Below are 18,805 nucleotides of genomic sequence, written 5' to 3' on the forward strand. Positions count from 1 at the left end.
AGGTAGGAACCCAGGAAGTGCTTTAGATACCCCATACTCTTATTCAGATGTTGAATCTTAATTTGATCACAGCAGGAAATGAAAAGTTGTAGTGTATTCAAGGTTTGTATCTGTATCAATCTGTATCAACCCCTACAAAATATCCATTAATTATCAAATTAAGTCAAATTAAGAGCTGTTCTTGTTGTCCTTCTTGTCAACTAATGTTCTCTGTCCAATAGAGTGTTCGGCTTTTTATCTGCTTCTGTAGCTTCACATGTCATATTTACCAAAAGTCATGACTAATCATGCTCATTATTCACAATGTAAAGGTCAGGGTCTTCTGCAGCGAATGCTTCAGCTAAAGAGGTCAGCTGTACATTAAACAGCACATGAACACATGCACGGTGCATATAACAGTTATAAGAAGGGACAAAAGCAATCTAGTACAATGACAAAACTAGTTGGGTCTTCCCTTAGACCTGAATTCAAACGGATCATTAATGGAAGGTTTCTTATGTAACATACTTCCTATGAGACAAGTAAAATCTTCTTCTGATCAGCAATTATCTCTCCCCCCCCCCCCCCCATGTTCTACTGCAGATATGCATAATTAATGAACACTTGTTTGATACTGCAGCGATGATAAAATCGTAGCTATGAGAGGTCACAGATGATTCACCATTGTGAAGATACTGGTTTCCAGTCTGTTTCGACCCCCATTGGAATACACCAGCCCCAATTAGGCCTAGCGAGAAGTAACAAAAGATCTGCACTTAGGGCCATCCCATGATCATTAGTGCTTAATTGGGCACCCTCTTCAAAGTGGCATTGGAAAGTCCTCATATCTAAGATACTTTTTTAAAGAGTAGTAAGAGTATGAACACTCAGTCTGAGTGTGAAAACGGTCAGGGAGAAACTCTTATAGGGGAATGAATTCTGGCCCAAAACAACACGGCAGCTGTAGAATAGGTAGTAGTCAGAGGTGTAGGTACACTGTGTGGTGTTTCCTGTATTTGTTGCCAGTCTAGTCTGCTTGCTCATTAAAGAACAGCAGTTGAATGTGTTAATTTATCACCAGGTACAAACAGCCTTCACTAAATCTATTTGGGGGGATACCTGTGTCTTTCTATCCAGTGTTGCAACAGTTTGGCATGGTCCATATCGCTTTGCAACTGCATCTTGGTGAGACAAAAGCAGGACTGAAAAAGGTCATTGATGTACCATACACAGTCTTAGTGAAAAATAACATCTTTGGAGCAAAATGGATGACATTTGGGAGTCAATGGTTCTCAATTGACACATTACAGCCTATTCTCTGGTGACTGTGTGAAATGACACTCCATCATGCAGTGATAATGTGGTGCCGTCTCAATTCATGACTAATGAGCCAAACCACGACACCGTCCCCATTCAAAGAGAGAGAGAGGGCCGAGACCAAATCGTGACACCAAAACGAACTCAAACTAGAGCCTCGATCCACTAAATGTTTCACTGGCGGGAGCAAGAGCTGGGCTCCGCTCACGGAAAATCTCATTATGTTAATGACCTTTTTCTTTATGAAATATGCATTGAATATTTTGTTTAATCACGACATGAAAAAGAAAACACAGTCGTTCCCGAAAATGATTAGTCCCAACATGAGGCAGGCATGAAAAGGGTACAAAAAGTCTGTGAACAGCATTTTGGCAAGAGGGTGACCATGGTTCTGATAACCGAAAGAGAGAAACTGAACAGTACTTTGCTTTGATGAGAACTCATAGTAGTACCACAGTGGACTCAACATTGACCAATGATAGGCCAAACACAATATGTATTCAGAGTTTCCTAAATCCATTGGTATTGACTGCGAGGCAGAATATTAATAATGAATTTGCTTGGTGAGATTCAAACAGAAAATTCATACCACACATTACCTTTGATGTAACCAGTTATGGATTTATCTGATTATAATTTCTTCTTTGAGATGACTACAGACATCCACAGACACAGACACACACACAGAGTAGGTACTGTATTGTAGGTTATCCTCAGGGACTGGCTAGAGATGTAGCTGGACCTGGATGGAGCCACCTACCTACACGACCTTCTGGAGGTAACTGCCTCTCAATCCCTGTCTCTGTAGGGTTCTGGAGCTACCTGACTACCCTTCCCTGTCTCTGTAGGGTTCTGGAGCTACCTGACTACCCTTCCCTGTCTCTCGCCTCCTCCCTGTAGGCTGTCTCGTCGTTGTTGGTGATCAAGCTTACCACTGTAGTGTCGTCAGCAAACTTGATGATTGAGTTGGAGGCGTGCATGGCTATGCAGTCATGGGCGAACAGGGAGTACAGGAGAGGGCTGAGAACTCACCCTTGTGGGGCCCCAGTGTTGAGGATCAGCGGAGTGGAGATGTTGTTTCCTACATTCACCCCCTGGGGGCAGCCCGTCAGGAAGTCCAGGACCCAGCTGCACAGGCGGGGTCGAGACCCAGGCTCTCAAGCTTAATGATGAGTTTGGAGGGTACTATGGTGTTGAATGCTGAGCTGTAGGCAATGAACAGCATTCTTACATAGGTATTCAGTGTGCAGTGTGATGGCGATTGCATAGTCTGTGCACCTATTGGGATGGTAAGCAAATTGGAGTGGGTCTAGGGTGACTAGTAGGGTGGAGGTGATATGATCCTTGACTAGTCTCTCAAAGCACTTCATGATGACAAAAGTGAGTGCTATGGGGCGATAGTCATTTAGTTCAGTAACCTTAGCTTTCTTGGGAACAGGAACAATGGTGGCCATCGTGAAGCATGTGGGGACAGCAGACTGGGATTGATTGAATATATCCGTAAACACACCAGCCAGCTGGTCTGCGCATGCTTTGAGGACGCGGCTGGGGATGCCCTTCTGGGCCGGCAGCCTTGCGAGGGTTAACACATTTAAATGTTTTACTCACACCGGCCACAGAGAAGGAGAGCCCGCCTTTGGTAGCGGGCCGTTTCGTGGCACTGTATTGTCTTCAAAGTGCACAAAGAAGATGTTTAATTTGTCTGGGAGTAAGACGTCGATGTCTGCAACAGGGCTGGTTTTCCTTTTGTAATCCATGATTGTCTGTAGATCCTGCCACATACTTCTCCTGTCTGAGCTGTTGAATTGTGACTCCACTTTGTCTCTATACTGACACCTGTTTGTTTGATTGCCTTACAGAGGGAATAACTACAATGTTTGTATTCGGCCATGTTTCCAGTCGCTTTGCCATGATTAAATGCGGTGGTACGTGCTTTCAGTTTTGCGCGAATGCTGCCTTCAAGCCACGGTTTCTGGTTAGGGAAGGTTTTAATAGTCAGAGTGGGTACAACATATCCTATACACTTCCTTATAAACTCGCTCACCAAGTCAGCGGTGAGCGAGTACTGGGAAAATATCCCAGTCCATATGAACGAAGCAATCTTGAAGTGTGGAATCCGATTGGTCAGACCAGTGTTGGTAGACCTAAGCACAGGCACTTCCTGTTTTAGTTTCTGCCTATAGGAGGGGAACAAGAAGATAGAGTCGTGGTCAGATTTGCCAAAAGGAGGGAGGGGGAGGGCCTTGTATGCATCGCGGAAGTTAGAGTAGCAGTGGTCGAGTGTGTTACTCGCTCGTGTACTGAAATCGATATGCTGCTAGAATTTAGGTAGCCTTGTTCTCAGATGAGCTTTGTTAAAATCCACAGCTACAAGAAATGCCCCTCAGGATATATGGTTTCCAGTTTGCATAAAGTCCAGTGAAGTTCCTTGATGGCCGTCTTGGTATCCGCTTGTGGGGGGGGATGTAGACGACTGTGATGATAACCGAGGAGAGTTCTCTTGGGAGATAATACGGTCGGCATTTGATTGTGAGGAATTCAGGTAGACAAAAGGACTTCTTGTATGTTGTTACAATTACACCATGAGTCGTTAATCATGAAACATACACCCCCACCCTTGTTCTTACCAGAGAGATGTTTGTTCCTGTTGGCGAGATGCACTGAAAATACCGTTGGCTTTAAAAACTCCGACATCATGTCCCCAGCTAGCCATGTCTCTGTGAAACAGAGTATGTTACAATCGCGGAAATCTCTTTGGAAAGCAACTCTTGCCCTAATTTCATCGACTTTGTTAACTAGGGACTGGACATTAGCAAGTAATATACTCAGAAGCGGTGGTTGGTGTGCGGTCTTCTAGCCTCACTAGAAGACCGCTCCGGCACCCTCTCCTCCGACAGCGTTGTTTTGGGTCGGCCTCTGGAATCAGTTCAAATGCCCTGGGAGGTGCACACAAAGGATCCGCTTGGGAAAGTCGTATTCCTGGTTGTAGTGCTGGTTGTGCTGGTAAGTTGACGTCTCTCTTATATCCAATACTTATTTCCAGCTGTATGTAACAACACTTAAGGTTTTCTGGGCTAACAATGTAAGAAATAATACATAAAAAAACAAAATACTGCACAGTTTCCTAAGGACTCGAAGCGAAGCTGCCATCTCTATCGGCACCATCTCTATGATCTGCCTGATCACTAAGTTAAACTGTCAAAGCATACTGCTTTGGTTCAGATACAAGCAGAAACTCCACATCATTCATTCTCTTGGTTGTAGAAAAGTGTTAACCTTAAATTTCAAGAGCTATCTGTAGGGGAAAATGGTCTTAGTCCATAGATAATATATAAATATAGAATATTCAGTATATATACCGTAATCTGTACTGTTTCAGTTTCTTGCTCAATACAAATATTACATTTCTCTGCAATAATATATGTTCTCCGTCCCTCTCTCTCCGTCTCTCTCTCTCTGCAATAATATATTCTCTCTGCACATCTCTCTCTCTCTCTCGTTCTCTCTCTCTCTCTCGCTCTCTCTTTCTCTCAATTCAATTCAAGTGGATTTATTGGCACTGGAAACATGTTGACATTGAATATGACATTTCACATGTTATATTATGTCTATATACAGTGTTGCAATGATGTGCAAATAGTTAAAGTTAAAAAAGGGAAAATAAATAAGCATAAATATGGGTTGTATTTACAATGGTGTTTGTTCTTCACTGGTTGCCCTTTTCCTGTGGCAACAGGTCACAAATCTTGCTGCTGTGATGGTGTTATTTCACCCAATAGATATGGGAGAGTATCAAAATTGGAATTGTTTTCAAATTCTTTGTGGGTCTGTGTAATCTGAGGGAAATATGTGTCTCTAATACGGTCATATATTTGGCAGGAGGTTAGGAAGTGAAGCTCAGTTTCCACTTTATTTTGTGGGCAGTGAGCACATACTGTTGCCTGTCTTCTTTTGAGAGCCAGGTCTGCCTACTGCAGCCTTTATCAACGGCAAGGCTATGCTCACTGTGCCTGTACATAGTCAAAGCTTTCCTTATTTTTGAGTCAGTCATAGTGGTCAGGTATCTTGCTACTGTGTATTGTCTGTTTATGGCCAAATAGCATTCTAGTTTGCTCTGTTTTTTTGTTAATTATTTTCAATGTGTCAAGCAATTATATATTTTCTCTCTCTCTCTCTCTCTCTCTCTCTCTCTCTCTCTCTCTCTCTCTCTCTCTCTCTCTCTCTCTCTCTCTCTCTCTCTCTCTCTCTCTCTCTCTCTCTCTCTCTCTCTCTCTCTCTCTCTCTCTCTCTCTCTCTCTCTCTCTCTCTCTCTCTCTCTCTCTCTCTCTCTCTCTCTCTCTCTCTCTCTCTCTCTCTCTCTCTCTCTCTCTCTCTCTCTCTCTCTCTCTCTCTCTCTCCAACATGCTAGTTATATAAATATGCTAGACCATAACTGTTACAGAACTAAGGAACAATGCAACACTGCAATCACACTGTACCAGCCCTGCCTAACAAATGAATAGATAGCTTCTAGCGTCGCTGAATGTAAAGTGGTGCCTGCCCCACGCTTCCAATAATGGGTGGTGGTAATGGTGAGGGGGTGGACGGATTGCAATGTATTCTTAAAACCATTTTCCTTCTTCCTACTTCAACCTTTTCCATTAATTCTGTCTATTTGGGGCCATTAGTGTGAAGTATCCCTCCACTCCCCCTTTTGGAGGTTGCCATCAGTTACAACCCTACATTGTGCAGCCGGTAGCAGCAGAACACTAATCATTAGCAGGGTGGAAGCCAGGCTCTCTGGGGGGTATCCTTTAACAAATGTCAGGATTGAGCTAGAGGGGAAATTGCTCTCCCAAAGGCGGCCGTACATCAGAGGACCCAAGACAAGAGTAGCACTGATCCCTCTAAGAGAAGCACACTTTAAAACAAGACTCATGGTGAAATCACTCCTTCTTGCTCTGGTCAGGTGTGAAAACGCTAGTTGAACAGAACAGAAGTGAACAGCACAGCATCTCATTTGCTGGGATATAATTGGATCCCTCAGGTTTTGGTGAGAATTTGCAAAGGGTATGTGGTTGTAGACAAACCTCTGGAACAAAGAGGATGCAGGAGCAGGAGTATGTTTTGTTAGTTTTAACAGATATTTGGATATTTTCATGAACATGAATGGGTTGCAATTACATTCATCTGTAGTATTCCAGGTCTCTTCCATTAATGGGATTAAAACGTGAAAATATCAATGCTTTCACTTGATTAAAAGCTGCTTGGGTTTAGTGGGTGACAGACAGACACAGGGAGAATCTCATACTCCTCACGTCCTCTCTCCTCACCTCAAAACCCATTGGATGAGAAAGCCAGAGGTCCCTCTCCTCTGAACTTCTCCTCCAATGGGTTTTGAGAAGAAGGCAAGGAGAGAGCAGAGAGAGGAGTATGCAATTCAGATTTTCCCATTCTCATGGTGATGTTTAGTGAGACATCAGGTGGCCTGGCTTGTGACTTTGACCAAACAGAAGCTCTTCAAAGCCTTCAACAGCGTAGGTGGTCTCTGGTCATCTATTGACCAGACAATGTGCAACAACTTCAAGAGGACAGCGCTCAGAGCACATCACAGCAGATTGAATTTTGATTTGAGACTCTAAGCTGTGTGCCTTTCATCCCCACTGGTAGGAGTTTCATACAGGGACTGTAGCAGACTGCCTGGAAGTGCTAATGAGCAATACCTCTTAATGTAATCTCCTTTTAATGAGACTCTTTGTTTTGAGAGTCTTGCTTCTTCCAGGCACTAAGGTATGAGTCAGCCTGATACAACACTCTATGTTGATCTGAGAGGATAGTGGTAAAAACAGGAAGTGAATGTAGTTGTAGATGGTAATGACCACTTATAAGAACATAAGTTGTGCATGACTTTAATGTTTTTAATGCCTTAGACTCAATCTACTTAGACTCTTACTGACAGTTGTTGCTGCTTTGCGTGATGTGTTGTTGTCTCCACCTTCTTACCCTTTGTGCTGTTGTCTGTGCCCAATAATGTTTGTACCATGTTTTGTGCTGCTACCATGTTGTGCTGATGCCATGTTGTGTTGCTACCATGTTGTTGTCATGTTGTGTTGCTACAATGCTGTGTTGTCATGTGTTGCTGCCATGCTGTGTTGTTGTCTTTAGGTCTCTCTTGTCGTGATGTGTCCTATTTTGTTATTTTATTTTTAATCCCAGCCCCCGTCCCCGCTGGAGGCCTTCTGGTAGGCCGTCATTGTAAATAGGAATTTGCTCTTAACTGACATGTCTAGTTAAATAAAGGTTAAATAAAAAATAAACAAATATGATGAGATCATTTATAGGAAGTGTTACCAATACATGCAATAATTGCAGCAACACCAAGTGATAAAATATATTTAAATATTTAATTTAAAGAGCCCAACATATATATTTGCACTATTTAACCGATGCTGCTTCAGTTCAGACAATGAACAAAACATTCCTTATAAGGAGGCTCATGAGATACATGTCCCAGAGAGGTTGTATCAGCGGTTTCATTACTAAGGGCATGGATACTGAACCAATACCCACGTAATAGGCCTGTTTGACGTCAGAATAACAGGGATTTGGGTTGTAGCTTCAGTACCCTGAGAGGTACTGGGGAAGGAAAACATTTCCATGTAATTACCTTCAATAATCCTCCAAGTTCTCTCTAAGGTCCCTGAAATGGAACCACTTTAAATCTCACACATTGTTTAAAAGGGCACATTGTGCTCTACCTACAGTGCCTTCAGAAAGTATTCATACCCCTTGACTTATTCCACATTTTGTTGTGTTAAAGCCTCCATTCAAAATGGATGAAATAAATCATCATCTCACCTATTTACACACAATACCCCATCATGAAAAACTGCAAACATCTTTATTGAAATGTTTGCAAATGTATTGAAAATGAAATACATAAATATGTAATTTACGGAAGTATTCACACCCCTTTGCTATGACACTCCAAATTGAGCTCAGATGAATCCAATTCCCTTTGATCATCCTAGAGATGTCAGTACAACTTGAGTGGAGTCCACCTGTGGCCAATTCAATTGTTTGGACATGATTAAATAATGCCCCAGAGTTGACAGTCAGAGCAGAAACTATACCAGAGCAGAAACTATCCCAGTCTGCTATCCCTACATGCTTCAAGATGGCCACCATTGTTCCTGTTCCCAAGAAAGCAAGGTAACTGAACTAAATGACTACGGGACGTAGCACTCACTTCAGTCATCATGAAGTGCTTAAGAGACGAGTCAAGGATCATTTCACCTCCACCCTACCTGACACCCTAGACCCACTCCAATTTGCCTACCATCCCAATAGGTCCACAGACGATGCAATCGGCATCACACTGCACACTGCCCTATCCCATCTGGACTAGAGGAATACCTATGTAAGAATGCTGTTCATTGACTATAGCGCAGCATTCAACACCATAGTACCCTCCAAGCTCATCATTAAGCTTGAGACACTCTCGACATTACTCATCTCATATGTATATACTGTATTTTATACCATCTATTGCATCTTAACTATGCCCCACGGCCATCATGCATCCATATATTTATATGTACATATTCTTATTACATCGCCTTACATTGTGTGTATAAGGTAGTCGTTGTGAACTTGTCAGACTACCTGTTAGATATTACTGCACTGTCAGAACTTGAAGCACAAGCATATCACTACACTCGCATTAACATCTGCTAACCATGTGTATGTGACCAATACAATTTGATGTTGATTTGATGAAATCCAAGGAACTGTCCCTAGATCTCAGAGACATAATTGTGATGAGGCAGATATCTGGGGAAGGGTATAAAACAATTTCTAGAGTGTTGAAAGTTTCCAAGAGCACAGTGGTCTCCATCATTGGGAAATTGAAAACATATGGAACTACCCAGACCAAACTGAGCAACTGGGCAAGAAGGACATTGGTCAGGGAGGTGACCAAGATCCCAAATGATCACTCTGACAGAACTACAGAGTTCCTTGGCTGAAATGGGAGAATTTTTCAGAGAGACAACAGTCTCTACAGCACTTTACCAATCTGGGCTTTATGGTACAGTGGCCAGAAGGAAGCCACTCTTGAGAAAAAGGCACATGACAGCACGCCTGGAGTTTGTAAAAATGCACGTGAAAGACTCTGAGATCATAAGGCAAATGGGGTCTGATTAGACAAAATGAACTCTTCGGCCTGAATGCAGAGTGCTATGTCTGTAGAAAACCAAGCACAGGTCATCACCTGTCTAACACCAACCCTACCTTGAAGCATGTTGATGGCAGCATCATGATATGGGGATGCTTTTCAGCAGCAGGGATTGGGAGACTGGTAAGGATCGAGGGAACAATGAATGGAGCCAAATACAGGCAAATCCTTAATGAGAACCTGCTTCAGAAAGCAAACGGCCATAGAACGGGGTGAAGATTTATGTTACAAATGGACAATTAGCCCAAGCATACAGCCAAAGCAATGCTGGAATGGCTTCAGAACAAGAATGTGAAAGTCCTTGAGTGTGAAAGTCCCCATCTAACTGAACAGAGACTTGAGAAAATCTGCAAGGAAGAATGGGAGAAAATCCCCAAATCCAGATGTGCAAAGCTGATACAGACATACCCAAGACAACTTAATGCTGATACAGACATACCCAAGACAACTCAAAGGTGATCCAGACATACCCAAGACAACTCAAAGCTGATACAGACATACCCAAGACAACTTAACGCTGATCCAGACATACCCAAGACAACTCAAAGGTGATCCAGACATACACAAGACAACTCAAAGCTGATACAGACATACCCAAGACAACTCAAAGCTGATACAGACATATCCAAGACAACTCAAAGCTGATACAGACATATCCAAGACAACTCAAAGCTGATACAGACATACCCAAGACAACTCAAAGGTGATCCAGACATACACAAGACAACTCAAAGCTGATACAGACATATCCAAGACAACTCAAAGCTGATACAGACATATCCAAGACAACTCAAAGCTGTAATCGCCGCCAAAGGTGCTTTTGCAAAGTATTGACTCAACATTTATCTAAATGTGATATTTAATTTTCAACATATGTGCAAACATTTCTAAAAACATGTTTTCACTTTGTCAACATGGGTTATTGTGTGTAGTTGGGTGAGACAAACCATTTCTGTATGGACCTCGCTTTTTGCATGGGGGTTTTGTCATGCTGAAACAGGAAAGGTCCTTCCCCAAACTGTTGCCACAAAGTTGGAAGCACTAGAATGTCACGTATGCTGTAGTGTTAAGATTTCCCTTCATTGGAACTAAGGGGCCTAGCCCGAACCATGAAAAATAGCCACAGATCATTATTCCTCATCCACCAAACTTTACAGTGGACACTATTACAGTGGTGCAGGTAGCGGTTTCCTGGAATCCGGCAAACCCAGATTTGTCCGTCAGACTGCCAGATGATGAAGCGTTATTCATCACTCCAGAGAACATATTTCCACTGCTCCAGAGTCCAATGGAAATGTGCTTTACACCACACCATTGCGCATGGTGATCTTAGGCCATGACTGTCTTTGGAGATTGCATGGCTCTGTGCTCGATGTTATACACCTGTCAGCAATGGTGTGGCTGAAATAGCTGAATACACTAATTTGAAGGGGTATCCACACATATATAGTATGTCCCAAAGAGGTTGAATCACTGTGAAAAAAACATTCTTAATCCCTTTGAATGCAGGCTGTAACGCAACATGTGGAATAAGGAAAGGGGTATAAATACTTTCTGAAGGCACTGTATGTCTCTCAGAACAAGTATAGTATAGTATAGTGTCAGTGGGCTAGGGTCAGTTTGTTATATCTGGAGTACTTCTCCTGTCCTATCTGGTGTCCTGTGTGAATTTAAGTATGCTCTCTCTAATTCTCTCTTTCTTTCTCTCTCTCGGAGGACCTGAGCCCTAGGACCATGCCTCAGGACTACCTGACATGATGGCTCCTTGCTGTCCCCAGTCCATCTGGCCGTGCTGCTGCTCCAGTTTCAACTGTTCTGCCTGTGATTATTATTATTTGACCATGCTGGTCATTTATGAACATTTGAACATCTTGGCCATGTTCTGTTATAATCTCCACCTGGCACAGCCAGAAGAGGACTGGCCACCCCACATAGCCTGGTTCCTCTCTAGGTATCTTCCTAGGTTTTGGCCTTTCTAGGGAGCTTTTCCTAGCCACCGTGCTTCTACACCTGCATTGCTTGCTGTTTGGGGTTTTAGGCTGGGTTTCTATACAGCACTTTGAGATATTAGCTGATGTAAGAAGGGCTATATAAATAAATTTGATTTGGTATAGTACTGCTTGACCGGAACAAAAGTCTGCACCCACACCAGCAGATAATAGTCTTTCAAATGGAAGTGAGTGATTCTCTTATTGACAAAGGAATGATACGCATCTCTCAGTGGAGAAAGGGCCTCCGCTATGCATATTCTCCAATCACTCTGTAGTCTATCTACAATATACACCTGTCTGATCCTCTCCTCTGCCACCTCTCTTTCAGGCTGCATCGTCCCCTGCTCATTACTGACCCCCAGCTGCCTATGACACAAACATTATCTAAAAACACCATTCCCCCCCTCCACTTCCTACCTCCCTACCTCCCCTGTCCCCCCCACCATAGTCATGTCTCCTACCTCCCTTCCTCCCCTGTCCCCCCCACCATAGTCATGTCTCCTACCTCCCTTCCTCCCCTGTCCCCCCACCATAGTCATGTCTCCTACCTCCCTTCCTCCCCTGTCCCCCCACCATAGTCATGTCTCCTACCTCCCTTCCTCCCCTGTCCCCCCCACCATAGTCATGTCTCCTACATCCCTTCCTCCCCTGTCCCCCCACCACAGTCTTGGCTCCTACCTCCCTCCCCCGTCCCCCCACCACGGTCATGGTTCCTACCTCCCTCCCCCGTCCCCCCCACCACAGTCATGGCTCCTACCTCCCTCCCCTGTCCCCCCACCACAGTCATGGCTCCTACCTCCCTCCCCCGTCCCCCCACCACAGTCATGGCTCCTACCTCCCTCCCCTGTCCCCCCACCACAGTCATGGCTCCTACCTCCCTCCCCCGTCCCCCCACCATGGTCATGGCTCCTACCTCCCTCCCCCGTCCCCCCACCACAGTCATGGCTCCTACCTCCCTCCCCCATCCCCCCACCACAGTCATGGCTCCTCCATTCCTTCCTGTCTGAGCCACGGTACCCGTGAAACTCAAAGCAAATGAAATCCAACACAGCTTCAGGTGTGTTTTCAGTGTGATTGTAGTTATCTCCCCCGCAGTACGCCTCATCAAGCAGCACAGTGTTTCCCCCCTGAACACAACACAGCTCCTTTGAGAAAATGGTGAATAATGCATGCAAGCCTCTCTAATTATAATATCGACCCGTTCTTGGCCACACATCATTACCTTCGTGTCCGCGCTCCTCAAGAATATGTTGTCGCATCACACACACACAAACCGTAACCCCCCAACGCTTAAACAGCACCCGTGGGGAGGGGGGGGGGGGCATTGTTTGGGCAGGCGAGGCAGACGGTGGCGAGGGGGGTACCTAACGTGCGTGAAAGTATCAATCTGACATTTCCCTTTCGCTGATTAGCGTTTCATTCATGACCATTCAGCTCGTCATCTCTATCCAATCATTTCAATCAAGGCATGCTTACCTAGCTCCCTCCATATTCATGTCTAACAAACACATTATCTATTGATTTAGGGTTGTATAAATACCTCTTTAACAAAATAACAAGCTCAACAAACAGGGAACGTAATCCAATTCGACAGTGTATGGTCAACAGATATGGAGCTGATTTAATAAGCTACTGTGGATGTCTGTCTGTCTGTTCAGGAACATTGTGAAATGAACTGAATCTCTCTGCTGGGCTCTGATAGTAAAGGAGCTTTAGTCATCAACGTCTTGGGATATTTAAACGTGACTTAGCAGTTGGGTCATGAAGCCATGAGCTAATATCTAATCGTTATGGCAGTTGTCATAACATTGCACACTGTTTTTGTCCGATGTGACTGAAGACAGCTTGGACCAAAATGACAAGGCAGCCGAGGTTAACTTGGGCACCACTGTATGTCATGAAAACGGTAGTTCATTTATCATCTTAGATATGTATTTGCTTACATTGTTTAATATAACAAACATATTCACATGCTAATAATTCTATTTCAGACCTGCCATTCTTAAAGGGCTAGTTCATTCCAAATCACCAACCAACTATAACTCCGCATGTTGGTGCAAAGGAAAACATATCATGGTGGTGAAAGAACTCAATGTCAGAGGGAAAGAAGGAGAGAAATAGGGAGGGATGGAGGGAGAAAATGAAGAGAGGACTAGTCTACACTCTTAGAAAAAAGGGTTCCAAAAGGGTTCTGCCACTGTTCCCATATGAGAACCGTTTTGGTTCAGGTAGAACTATTTTGGGTTCCAGGTAGAACACAAAAAGGGTTCTACCTGGAACCAAAACGGTCCTATCTGGAACCAAAAGGGGTTCTTCAAAAGGTTTCTCTTATGGGGACAGCTGAGAATCCTTTTAGGTTATAGATAGCACCTTTCTTTCTTAGCATGGACAGGAGATTTAGCTCCACATAAACACACACACACACACACACACACACACACACACACACACACACACACACACACACACACACACACACACACACACACACACACACACACACACACACACACACACACACACGCGCGCACAAACACACACACACACGCATGTACACACACGTAAATCCATTTGTACCCTCTCACCAGGCAGCTTGCTGTGGAACCAATGCAAGCCTAGTCTAGCTGAGTCTTAATTAACTGACCAGGCATGATTTAGCTGCTTTAAATTATCATTACACTATCCTACTTTTCTTCATTCCTCATCCCAACTGTCACAGCCTTTAAGCATTCTAATAGGCCATCTTTAGAGTGCCTCTACTGTTGTTAAAATAGACTCGGAGGACAGACATCTTCGTGATTCGTGAAAAGCAGAGTCAATGTATAGAGCTAACTTCCTGCTTCCTGCACCCTGCTTCGTGCCTCTGTCTTTTATCTTTATTTGTTCCTGGTGATTGTAATGAACACATAGTTCAGCCCCTGACATGACGTGAGAGCATGCTCATTTAGCCTCTCCGTGGTCTGGTGTCTTGGTCTCTAGGTTGTAGAAATGATGCAGGTGACTTCTATGAAGAGGAGGAGAGTGGGAGGAAGGGAGGGAAAATGTGTTATTGATTCAGCCAGTTTCCCCTCCATATACTGCTCTCTCAGCAGCTATGCTAAAATGAACGCCGACATTTGGCTAAACCTTAAATCTGGAAGCTTGACAGGCAATACCTATGTACTTCTCTGTAATTAAAAAATTGATTAATCTTGAGCGCTGGGCTGTCATAAATACCCTGTTATTTTGAGCCGTGCTTCGGTGCAGCCTCAAATAAATATCAACAGAGAAATTGACAGTGGCTATGACTATGTATACATCAGTGTGAATGGGCGCTGAGGACCCAACTCTACCTGTTGCCTTTGGAGAGAAGCAACACCTTCCAGCTTCCAAGATGGCTGCCGTCATCATCAGTACCATGAGAGGCCTCTTGGCTCATGTCAGGGAAATGACTGAGGCAAAGCCTAGGAGGGGTGTGAGAGAATGTCCTTCTACCACACAGATGCTCATACAATACTGAGAAACATTGTCTCTCTCTCTGGGTTGGAATCATAGGACAGAAGAAGTCTACCAACCACTTCCCCTGCTACTGCACGGTCTTCAGCTGCAGCTTTCATATCCAAACAGAAGTGAGGAATTCTTTCCAAAGTTGCAATTAAGCAGATGTGTAAACCCAGTCTGAGCAGTAATGAATCATGACTGTTTTAATTGTGCAGTGTTTCCATAATAACGAGGGGAGGGTGTGTGCAGCGATAAACAGACGTGCAGAATAGACAGTGCTGTATCGACACAGCACTGCTGTCCTTTGAGAGGGCCTGCCTGATGCAAAGGATATTGAAAATGTCCAACTTACTCACGCAAAAAAACTTTTTCCTTCTATTTAGTTATTACCCAAAGTACTGAGTGATTTCATTCCCTGTTCCACTTGTAAAACTACCCTTTGAAGTCAATTTAGTGTGTACCCCTCCCCCCCCCCCCCCCCACACACACACAAAATTGTTTCTGATATAATCTTTAATTAGGAGATTGAATGTTTTTCCAATTGGGGAATGAAATGAAATGGTTTGCTCTTGGTACAGAGTGTTTTGTCCCAAGGACAAATATGAATGTCCCTGTTTAGATCACTCAACTGACAGCAGACAGTAAAGTGCTTATTTTATTGGAGTGAGTGATTGTGTGTGTGTGTTCATTCTCGGTCTACAGGCACATCTCATGAGACTGTATCACAACTCTGCCACCTTGAACGCTTGGATACCTCCAACTAGAGTCCTGAGCAACAATATCTTTGGTCAAAAGTAGTATAAAAAGGGGATAGGGGGCCATTTGGAACACAGACTTTGTTGTCTGAGGCTGGGAAGACTGCCATAGCGATGTTTAAGCACTGTCTAGCTTTGTTGTCTAAACTACTGTCTTCATTGTCTTCTGGACACATCTTGTGGTTTCCCTTAGTAACGGCAGTTTGCCATTCTTTAATCAAGCATGTTGTTAACATGGTGGCTTTGATTTTTAGCACTGACACGTTTGGCTATTGTTACTGTTAACTTGTAGCTAAAATGATCCAAGGCTGTATTTGTGGAATAGAACGCTCAAAACTCTTTAGAATACACATACTGTAAGTACCGTATTTATTCAACATAGAACTCTTACACCAAAAAAACTCTTCCATAAACAAGAACATGACCCAGAAGGTTGGTGGCACCTTATTTGGGGAGGATGGGCTCGTGGTAACAACTGGAACGGAATCAGTGGAACGGTATCAGACACATGGTTTCCATGTGTTTGATGTCATTTCATTTGCTCCGTTACGACAATTATTATGAGCCGTCCTCCCATCAGCAGTCTCCCCTGGAATATAACCATGCTCAATGATGAAACGTTCTCAAATTGAAATGCTTCGTAACATCAACATAATTCAAAGTGCTGACATGCAGTGGGGGCGGAGCCTCGTCTGAGTTCTGTCAGAGACCTCACGCTTCGACGGCAGTCCTTTGGAAGTCCTGCTAGAGTGTAGCCCATCGACCCACATCTATCAGTTATCTCCACCTATTGTCCACTCACTGAGTACGTTCCCATGCACACTAATAATTAGATGTTAAACTGATTGTGGCAGTAGGCAGATTACGCAACAGTCATGTAAACACCTCACTCTGCTTATCTTAATTGGGGTAAGGTCATAATCCAAGTAAGCGTATCTTTTAAATTACTAGGACACGTAAACACCTTAATCGGCGTTCCAGCAGTGTATTTGATCTGTGCATGTGCTAGCGCCAGCCGAGAGCCTCTCTCTTTGCGTCTTAGAAGTAGTTTTCACATACACGCTATATATGTCCCAACTCAGAATCAAATGTGTTCCAGCATGTCACTGCGATGCTCTAAACGGTCCCCGACCTTGTATTCTGCAGTACCACCGGTTCAAACATGAGGCATGACTCCTGGAAATGGGTCATGTGATCTGGGTCAACTGGCATCAACGGGGCAGATATGTGGCTGAGATGATAAGCCTCTGTAAGCCCCTGTCCTGTCTGGTCAGATCACTGTCAGTCACTCCCAGGATGCATTGTGGTTGTGCGCCTGTGCCTGCGGTCCGCCTCCCTTCGAGTAGGGCTATAACCCCCTCTCTCTCTGCCAGTCTACAGGTGCATCCGAAATGACACTCTATTGCCTATTGAGCGCACTATATAGGATGCTCTTGACCCTACGTGTGAAGGTCAAAAATAGTGCACTATATAGGCAATAGGGTGTAATTTCAGCCTCAGCCTCTGTGCCAGTGTACATGCCCACAGTTCATCTCCAGAGATGGGCAGTGCCAAGCAGCTATAGCTGTTCAAACAGGTCAGTGGGTAGAGTAGAGCGGACGCAGCACCAGGGGCAGTGCCAGCTAGTCAGTACCACCGTGGTGCCCTACATCTCGGCAGGCCCCGTGGGAACAGCGATGCAACGTGCCAGGCTGCGAGGAACCGCTGCACGGTGCACAGCCACTACTCTCTCTGTCTGACAGCTTAGTACACTCAGTCCTCCAGCTCTCCAGGTCTCAACACACAACCATGCAGCAACACTGTAGCTCTGTTATATAACCACTGGCTGGGCTAGCAAGGTGATAACACAGATATTGCAATCATTCAGTTGAACATTTAATCTGGGGGTTTAACCCTTTCTCCATCACTTTGCATGAACCTCTCACCCTAGGCCTTTTGACTTGCCTTGGCCCTTTTAATGCTAAAATCCCATAATAGAACTGGGAGCCATGTGAGCCCATAACAGAGTGACCTGGGCTGGGCAGATGTTAAGGGTGGGCCATTTAAACATCAGATTAATGACGAGGCCAGCTGTAGGATTAAAGGGCTATGTGGCGCTGCGGTAATCTTCTACCCGGTAACACTGAGCAATTGTCTCCTATAGGTGAACTAAACCTTTTTTCCCGTTGAGACTCGGTCCGTCGCCCACTTATGTCAAACGATCTTGTCGATAGCCATTATTGCGTTAAATACACAGAAACAAAGGGCTTATGCTGCGGAATGGGCCGGAAGGTAATACAGATGTAGTTAATGTAAGATTGTAAAGGTCAACAGGCTATAAGTGGTACAACCCACAAGACATCCTCTGCCCTGATAAAGAGACAGACTATGGGAACACTCATTGGGGCTAAAAGAAATGTCATATAAACATTGGCCCACTTATGTCTTTAACAGCATATACCTAATGTTGTGTCTGAGCTCTGCAGGCCTTTGAACCGTAGTCTAGCCTGAAGGATCCCTCCTCTTCCTCTACTGTCTCCATACAGTCCAGCTGCGTGTGACAGAGTTTTACATGCCACTGCAGTCAGTGATTACTGTTGTACAGTCTCCCCCAGCTGTTGATCTGTTCCTTCCCCTCCCCTTCCTATTTGCATGGGCTAATTTGGCCTGTTATTCAGAGCAGCGTGATAAATCTGAAGGTCTGGAGGGTCGACGGTGCGGTGACGCGGCGCTCCTTGTCGTTACCGTTACAGACAGCCATGACCGGTGACCCGTGTGATGAGGCGTGCTGCTGTGCCCGCTGCTCCCCGCACCCAACGGTCAGTTACACAGGCTTGGGCGCAGCAGGGGGTGTGAGAGGGCCCACAGCCGTGCCTGACACCCTGACAGCTTCATCAGCGTTAAGACAACACCCCCGCTCTCGCCCCCCTCGCCCCTCTCTATGCCCGTGGACAGCTCCAACGACCAGGCCAGCTATAATTAATCCATACCACCTATGGGCTTTGTTCATTTCTCAGCTCTCGTAACAACGATGGCGCAGTGGGCGGTATTGTCAGACCAGCGACTGCGGGTAATTGGCTGGTTGAGGC

General features: G+C 44.6%; 1 protein-coding gene across 2 annotated transcripts in view; it reads right to left on the bottom strand.

Moving 5' to 3' along the window:
* Positions 1-18,805, bottom strand: part of LOC109906797 (interleukin-1 receptor accessory protein-like 1-B) — a 430,365-nt gene that overhangs the window by 160,107 nt on the left and 251,453 nt on the right. The window lies entirely within an intron of this gene.

Source organism: Oncorhynchus kisutch, linkage group LG16, assembly GCF_002021735.2.
Source record: "Oncorhynchus kisutch isolate 150728-3 linkage group LG16, Okis_V2, whole genome shotgun sequence".
NCBI lineage: Eukaryota > Metazoa > Chordata > Actinopteri > Salmoniformes > Salmonidae > Oncorhynchus > Oncorhynchus kisutch.